Source organism: Zalophus californianus, chromosome 12 (genome assembly GCF_009762305.2).
Source record: "Zalophus californianus isolate mZalCal1 chromosome 12, mZalCal1.pri.v2, whole genome shotgun sequence".
Classification (NCBI taxonomy): Eukaryota; Metazoa; Chordata; class Mammalia; order Carnivora; family Otariidae; genus Zalophus; species Zalophus californianus.
Genome location: NC_045606.1, coordinates 56,999,532 through 57,008,670, shown reverse-complemented (window position 1 = coordinate 57,008,670; position 9,139 = coordinate 56,999,532). Strand labels below are relative to the sequence as shown.

General features: G+C 43.9%; 1 pseudogene; it reads right to left on the bottom strand.

The window, feature by feature from the left end:
* Positions 1–4,229: 4,229 nt before the first annotated feature.
* Positions 4,230–4,386, bottom strand: LOC113912128 (annotated as a pseudogene).
* Between the last annotated feature and the right edge of the window lie 4,753 nt (positions 4,387–9,139).

The following is a 9,139-nucleotide window of genomic DNA, read 5'->3' as shown; positions in this document are numbered from 1 at the left end:
CAGAATTCGCCTTTTTTTAAGAGCGTTATGGATCCCCCCAAAGTTTGGCTATGATTTCCATTAAAATAGCCCTCAGGTCTCTCTCTGCCCCTCACCTACAGAGTCTCCTCACCCCTACCATGGTGGCTATGTATGCCAAGCTCCTTAGCCAGACTCTTAGCTCCATCTTGCACCCCTCCCTTGGGGACATCTGAGAGCTTCTGGATACTGTGGTAAGCTTCAGGGTAACAGGGTAGCTGGGGAAGCAAGTGTCAGGCTAGACATGCTGCACCATAAGCTTATTCTGATGTGGGCACATGCACTGAGATGGCAGTCTGAGGAGATTTTCCATCTATAGGGAGATAGGAAGATACCATGTCACCCTGGCCTTCTCTTCAAGTCGCCTCTCAGAGAGTTTCCTCTCTTTGCAAGTGGAGTCCAGAGATGGGGGAGGTCAGGACAGAACCGACTGCCTGTCTTCCCTCCTCTGTCACCCCTTTCCTTCCTTTAATCCTTCTTGATATATTAGTAGGGATATATTAAATGGGAGCTAATGGAGTTTAGAAATCAACCATATCTCAACCATATCTGGCTTTCATGAACATCATCGTATTTCATAAACATAAATATAAGAGATTTTAAGTTCAAAGTTCCCTATTGGCCTTTGTGTTGTAGGACGTTCCTGCCATGTTTTTTGCAGTAAGTATCCATGGTGAAATGCCCAGAAAAGGCAACTCTATCGAAACAGAGGCAGACTGTGGTTGCTGATGTCTAGAGGGCAGGTGGCTGGGCAGAGACTGCTTATAGGGAACAGTTTTCTTTTTGGGGTGATGAAAATAGTCTACAGTCGGGATGATTGTTGCACAACTCTGTGAATATGCTTAAAGCCATTGAATCACACACTTTAAATGGATGAATGGTATGGTATGTGAATTATATCTTCATAAAGCTGTTATTAAAAAAAAAAAAAGCCACGTGGATTGGCCCTGGAGGAAGCTGGCTGCAAGGGAGTATGACTTAAGCGGATTTTAAAAACTATGATATATTCATACAATGGAACATTACACAACAGTGAGGAAGAACAATCTCCTGCTTGTCACAGCAACATGACTATTTCTCAGAGAAATCTCCTACTGAGTGAAAAATGCTGGACCTAAGGAGTGCATCCTGTATGACCCCATTCATGTAAACTTCAAAATCAGTCAAAGCTCATCTATGGTGGGGCGCCTGGGTGGCTTAGTCAGTTAAGCATCTGCCTTCGGCTCAGGTCATGATCCCGGGGTCCTGGGATCGAGCCCCGCATCGGGTTCCCTGCCCGGTGGGAATTCTGCTTCTCCCTCTCCTGCTGCTGCTCCCCCTGCTTATGTGCGTGCTCTCTCTCTCAAATAAATAAATAAAATCTTAAAAAAAAAAAAGCTAATCTAGGGCACCTGGGTGGCTCAGTCGTTAAGCGGCTGCCTTCGGCTCAGGTCATGATCCCAGGGTCCTGGGATCGAGTCCCACATCGGGCTCCCTGCTCAGCGGGAAGCCTGCTTCTCCCTCTCCCACGCCCCCTGCTTGTGTTCCTGCTCTTGCTGTCTCTGTCTCTGTCAAATAAATAAAATCTTTAAAAAAAAAAAGCTAATCTATGGTGTTAGATGTCAAGGTAGTGGCTGTTTTGGGGAGGGAGTGACGTGCTGATTATGTCGTTTTTTTTTTCTCACTCTTTTATTGAGGTGAAATTCACACAACATAAAATTAGCCACTTAAAAATGTACTTCAGTGGCATTTAGTAGATTTACAATACTGTGCAACTACCACCTCCATCAAGTTCCAAAACATATTCTTCATCCCAAAGGAGACCCCGTGCCTCTGGGGGCAGTCACTCCTCATTCTCCCCTGCCCCAGCCCTGGCAACCAACAATATGCTTTCTGTCTCTATAGACTTCCCTGCTCCGAATACTTCAAATAAAATGGACCATACGATACGTGATGTTTTGTGTCTTTTTTTTTTTTCACTTAATACAAGGTTTTCTAGGTTCCTCCTCATTTTAGTGTGTATCAGTTCTTCATCCTTTTTATGGCTGAATAATTTTCCATTATGTCTGTATATCCTATTTTGTTTACCCATTCATCTATTGATGTCCATTGATGTTTCTGCCTTTTGGCTGTTGTTTCTTTTTTTTTTTTTTTAAGATTTTATTTATTTATTTGACAGAGAGAGACACAGCGAGAGAGGGAACACAAGCAGGGGGAGTGGGAGAGGGAGAAGCAGGCTTCCTGAGGAGCAGGGAGCCCGATGTGGGGCTCGATCCCAGGACCCTAGGATCACAACCTGAGCTGAAGGCAGACACTTAGTGACTGAGCCACCCAGGCGCCCCTTGGCTGTTGTTTCTTGATCTGGGTGTGTTTGCTTTGTGAAAATTCACTGAGTTTATAGTTTGTGCAACTTCTCTATAAATATATTTCATCAAAATGTATACTAAGATAATATCTGTTGGCTATTTGCAGAAAAGTTTCCCCATTATACCTGTAAGATGGATTTTGCAATTCCCATTTTGACGAATGAAGAAACTGAGGTCTGAGGGTTTCAGTGACTTGTGGAAGGCCGCCTGGTTACAGGTGACAGAACCGGACTCTAAGTAGGCCTGCTCGGCCACCCGGACTACAACCTCACAGCCTTCCCCTTTTCCTTCAGCCTACGAGGGGAGTTTTCTGTGGAGAAACTTGTTCCTTTTATACAATAGCCACAGAGCTAGAAGACCTTCCATTCCCCCCCACCCCCGCAAGAGTATCGACTTGGAGGGTCTGCAGTGACCAGTCCTTTTAGGCCTGTCCTAACATTGTGATCACCTCTACCATATGACCATAGAGTCTTCTCTATCGCTAGCACCTTTTTCCAGCTCTAAATTCCCCCAAAGGCTTCAATAAGGGGAGTAGCATTCAAAACAGATGGATGGTATTCACCTGTCACTTAACAGGTAAAAATAAAAACGGGGAGGTGACATGGGTGGCATAATACCAGCTGATTGACACATTCTCATTGTGATTTCTAGGGCAAGAACATATCTCAAGCATAGCTGGCCCTGTCATCCAACATGGCAGTAAAGTCTGGTCACTTATTAGCACTGTCTGAACTAGAACAGGGAGTATGCGGCATGTCTCTTGAATACAAAAGACAATGATACACAGTGAAAAAGTGAAATCTAGACATGCCTAGCATAGGCTCATTGGATCAATGCCATGTCCAAGGATGACTTTCTCTTCCACTCACAGGACGGGTAAGTAATGAAAGGCTCAGGCCAAGATTCTGCTGGAAAAACACAGGGCTGTGTCTGGGTTGAGACTCCTGAGGGGCCTTTCATTTTAAAATGTGTTTTTCAATATAAGCTGACTTGTTGAACTGAATTCAAATTTTAAGTGGAACTTTGAAATCTTCTGAATAGTTACTGGAACCTTCTTGAGGCTTTATTTCCATTAAGGTCAAGTCTACTCCTAATGTGCTCCTTTTTATGTAGATGTGTATTGTTAAGTCATGAAATAGGAATCCACGAGTTTGGCTTAGTGATTAGCATGTAAAAAGGTGTCACCATAGAAACCTGAATCCGAATCTTGACAGGAACGGTTTGCCTGGGTCAACTCAACATTTTGAGTTTTTGGCACTTGGCCTTCAGAGGTTCTGGGTGAGAAGGTTTTCCTGCCTCACGAGGGTTGTGCTTACTGAAAAGTGTTCCAGCGGGACTAACCTGCTTCGACATGGGGAAAGCCATTTCTCAAGGCCCATGTGAGTATATTGAAGTTGGGACCCCCATTTGTTCAGGGGGAAAAAAATCTCAACAAATATTAATTATATTTTTTATGCAATTGTAAAATTCAGATGTCTTGAGAGGAAAAGACGTAGCAGGAAGAAAGTAATAGAACGTTTTTTTTTTTTAAGATTTTATTCTTAAGTAATCCCTACACCGAACGTGGGACTTGAACTCACAACCCTGAGATCAAGAGTTGCATGCTCCACTGACTGAGCCAGCCAGGCACTGAATAATAGAACTTCTGATTATACATTCCAAATATTTTATTACTTTTTTAAATTTAAAAAATTTTAAAAATATTTATTTATTTATTTATTTTAGGTGGGGAGGAGCAGAGGGAGAGGGAGAGAAAATCTCCAGCAGACTCCATGCTGAGTGCGGAGCCCAACTCGGGGATCAATCTCGCGACTCCGAGATCAGGGCTTGAGCCGAAACCAAGAGTTGGAGGCTTAACCGACTCTGCCACCCAGGTGCTTTGCGAATATTTTATATGAAAAATTACTTTCACCATAAGGCTAAAGTCTTTCTCAGCATCTTTTCTATCATAAGGACTTCCAATTAGCGATAATCGCACCTCGGATAAACCTCACTGGCTACGATGCTGCCACTGCGCAAAGCTATCATAAGGACTTCCAAACCAGGGTGTTCCATGTCTACTCAATATGGGCTTGTTTAATTATTAGCAAAAGGTATCCATTCAGAAACTTTTACTTTAAGCACCCAGAATTTAAAATTTTATCCTTGAGGGGTGCATGGGTGGCTCAGTCAGTTAAGCATCCGACTCTTGATTTCAGCTCAGGTCATGACCTCGGAGTCGTGAGACTGAGCCCCATATCTGGCTCTGCGCTGGCATGGAGCCTGTTTAAGATTCTCTTTCCCTCTCCTTCTGCTCCCCCCTCCCCCGCAAATAATAAAAATAAAATAAAATTTTATCCTTGAGATGTGTCTACTTTCCCAGGTTACTTCTGCCTATTTTAAGCAAAATTTGTCAATGAGTAGGATCTACAGTAAGGGTTAAAGCTGGGGGTAGCATATTCTTTAGGATAAGCTTGGTTTTATAAGATTTTACTAGAGGGGTGCCTGGGTGGCTCGGGTCAGTTAATTGTGTGCCTTCAGCTCAGGTCATGGTCAGTCTCAGGTTCTCCGCTCCGCGGGGAGCCTGCTTCTCCCTCTCCCTCTGTCTGCCGCTCCCCCTGCTTGTGCTCTCCACCCTCCTCCCCTGTCAAATGGATAAATAACATCTTGAAAAAAAAGAAAAAAAAAGATTTACTAGAAATGGGTACATGAGACTTGAATGCTGATTTTTTTAGGAGATATAGAAACGATCTCATTATGTTTCTCCATTTAAAAATTAAGGGGGAAGGGAATTCTTTGATTTTTAGACAAATGTGTTTTGGGATCTCGGGGGACAAGTTGAGAAAGGTTTTCTTTAATTGGATCTGAAATGTAGTGGCTGAGACCAGAGAGCGTGTTATTCATTTAAGAAAAACAGAGACATCTGCTGGTGGATTGGCAGACTTACTTTTCCAGATGCTCCGAAGGCCCCTGAAGGGGTAATATTTGCAAGACAGGGACAAATCTTTTACAATTTATGTTGTCTCCTTTCTAAAAGAGCTGTTGTGTAATCATGGAATAAGACTGTTCAGGAAAAGGCAATCAAACTTACATATACAGTTTACTGAGTTGTGTTGATTTGGTAAGACTTTCTCTTGAGTACATCTGGTTCAGAAGGCCAGAATGCTTTCAGAAAAGGCATATTTCTGTCTGACTCCTTTTAGTCCGAAGTCTGCAGTGAAAGGCTCTAAGGGCAGCAGATTTGTGAGAAGGGGGTCACTCATTCCTCATCTAGCCGACAGAACATCCTGACGTGTGCAGCTTCTGGAATGGGAAGTGTTTGGCTGGGGTCTAACCAATGTCTACTGGCTTGTTTCTTGACTCTCAGTGTGTTATCTTTCAGAAGCATTACCTACTACTAGGATTGCTATGTGGATTAAATAGGATTTTGGGATGCAAAGGTCAAGCACAGTTGAGAAAGGCTCCCAGGACCCTCATAGCCACAGTCACCATGTTTAAGCTGGGCAGGAACTTCCAAGTTTAGAAATTAGCTCCGTTCTTCATCTAGTATTTTCATCCCCCTGCACAAACACACGGTCACCTCAGACTCAACCAACCCCGAACAGAATTCATCACCTCAACTGCCTCCCATTCACAGGAGCCATTCTGGATAAGAAGTTGAGACATCGGGGCACCTGGGTGGCTCAGTCGTTTAAGCGTCTGCCTTCGGCTCAGGTCATGATCCCAGGGTCCTGGGATCGAGCCCCACATCGGGCTCCCTGCTCAGCGGGAAGCCTGCTTCTCCCTCCCCCACTCCCCCTGCTTGTGTCCCCTCTCTCACTGTGTCTCTCTCTCTGTCAAATAAACAAATAAATAAACCTTAAAAAAGAAAAAACAAAGAAGTTGAGGCATGTGGTTTGTTGCCAGAGCCTGTTCATGTCACTAAGACCATAGGCTCTGGAGTCAAGGCCTCAGTTTTCTCTTCTTTAGAATGGGGACAGTAACACCCCTCCTAGGGTTGCTGGGCTCTTAGCCCAGGGCCCAGCCAACAGGAGGACTCGGCATGACTACTTATTTTTTAATAATATGTCTTGCAGCTGGTTCTTTTCTTCTTCCTGTCTACTGCCTCTGGGCCTGGATTAACGCAGCCACCGCCATATTGGTCTCTGGGCCTTTAAGCTGCAGCCCGATCCTGTTCTTCTCACAGGCTGTTGCTAAGCTAATATCCTTTATGTTTAGTTCTTTTGGGGCTATTTCCTAAAAAAGAACAAGAACAGGCTTAAGTAAGCAGCCAACTCCTTCGCCTGGGTCTAAGTCCTTTATAACCTGACTCCATATTATTCAAACGGACTTCTCACTAATCCCTGACGCACAGTCTCTATTCCAGGCAGGAAGGCCCCCCGAGCATGCCCTCTCCATTCTGACTCCCAGGCCCTGGTTTTACCCTGTTTCCTTGATTCCTTATGCCTCTCTCTCCCACCTCCCGGTCTTGCCTGGATTTTATTTTTTTTAAGATTTTATTTTAGGGCGCCTGGGTGGCTCAGGTGGTTAAGCGTCTCTCTCTGTCTCTCTCTCAAATAAATAAATAGATTTTATCTTATTTATTTGAAAGAGAGAGTGCACGAGCAGAGGGAGGGGTGGAGGGAGAGGGAGAAGCAGACTCCCCACTGAGCAGGGAGCCCATTGCAGGGCTCGATCCCAGGACCCTGAGATCATGACCTGAGCCAAAAGCAGACACTTAACGGACTGAGCCACCCAGGCGCCCTTTGCCTGGATTTTAAGATGCAGCTAAAGTCCTACCTCCACCATGAACTTTTCTCCGGTTCTATGGCCTATAATGGTTTTTCTTATAGGGCTAACTCCTATTGACCAAATGAGTCTAAGTTCCTATTGCATGGGTGAATCCCATCCAGCAACTATTAGTTAGAATTTACTTGTTCTCAAATTTTTCTTATAAGTTCTGTGTAGTAAGGGCCTGTGTTAATGTACCTTTTGGGGCTTCAGCTTCTGGCTCTATAAAATGCTGATCGTGGCATTTTATCCTGCTCCAAAAGGATAGTGGTAAAAGTTAAATCAGTCAATGGATTCAAAGCAAGCGCCTAGCACCTAGAAAGTGTTCAATAAGTGTTAGCTCTTATTATTGTTCTGGGCACATAAGTAAGGGGTTGATAACAGCTTGTTTGATCATCAGCCATGTGTCATAGAGAAGCTACCAGGCACTACTAGGCTTGAGCTCTTCACAGCCATCTGACTCAATACTGTGTATCTCTTAAACAAGACATTAACTCATTTGACAAATATTTGTTGAGTGCCTACCAGGTACACTATAATGTCAGTTCTGGCCTGAACTTAATTTTTACCTATGTGGCCAGCCAGCCATTCACATCCGGAATAAGCAGATAAGTTAAATATACTCATCAAGGAAGCTTCGAATTCAAATCTTAGTTCCAACCATTTGGCCCTGAGCCAATAACCTTTAGTTCCTCTACTGTATAATGAACTCTAAAGTCTGTTTCTCTATTTCACTATCTGTCAAAAGAACGAACTATGGTTTAAATCACAGATCAGGAAAAAAACAATCACACATCAGGCAGATATTGGTCTTCTCTCTCTTCTCTTGTTCACATCAGACCTGGATGTGTGATCTCCTTGTCTGATCTGACACTTCACGGGCTTGTTCTGTGACTGTGAGTTATTCTACCTGCTACTATTTAGAAAGGGCCTCCAACCCTCCAAGGAACTCCCCGAGTTCATTCATATCATTACCCTCTTTAAATTTTCGATGAATGAAGGAGATTCGATCTTGTTCCCCAAATGTTATAGGAAAAGAAGGGAAGCCCATACCCTTACCCCTTTGTCATCTTCCTCTTCCTAGTCCCCTATTTTCTGCCCTTTCTTAATTAAATTACATACATGCACATACACACACATCTACACACAGTTCATTTATATACTCCTGAGCACAAGGCCTTAAGATCTATTTTTTTAAAAAACTATCAGTGCCTATCACCCTCCTAGTCCTGTACACTTGCTCAATTCTGCTTGCCAACAGATGGAAACTGACCTGTCATCATGGAAATGGAATTCTTTGCTTTTCTAGTGGTTTCCACATGTGGGTGGGCTGTGAACTCTACCCCGACTCTGACTCAGAATTTCTGGAGGTAGGGCTTGGGAACCTGGATGTTTGACAAGCATCCAGGTAATTTCCCTGCGCACTAACGTTGTGTGCTGAGCCTGGCCCGTGTGTCCAATTCACGTCAATGCACACCAGCTAGACAAACCCTATTTACCATCGGTTCAGGGCCATAGCTTCACCAAAAGGGGCAAATCGATGCCATTCGGCTCTGGCTTGTTGGATGGCCCAAATTACCAATGCCGACTTGTTAGAGGCCGACTCCCTGTGACTCAGTCCTGGAGCATGGTGTTCCCACACACCCCCTCAGTGGTTTTTGTCACCAGTGGGGTCTTCACCTCGGCCTTTGTAATGCACGGCTTTCCTAATGAGGTTGAAGTTCCTTTGGGTATGAGATCTGCACACCTATGCATGGTCCAGTTGCTTGGATTCCTCAGGAATAGGTTTGAATTCCAGGAGGTAGCATATTCTAGAGCAGATTATGGATTTCAAACTGTTTTGGACCATGACTTAGTGTAAAAAATCCATTTTATGCTGAGACTCAGAGTCCATACAAACACACACACGCAAGTATCAATATGCCCAGTGAACAGACAAATCTATCTATATGCCCTTTGGTATTTTCTATTCTATTTCATTAGAAAGATAGTCTTTAGGTACAAAATCCAGGCAGGTCTAGAGTCTC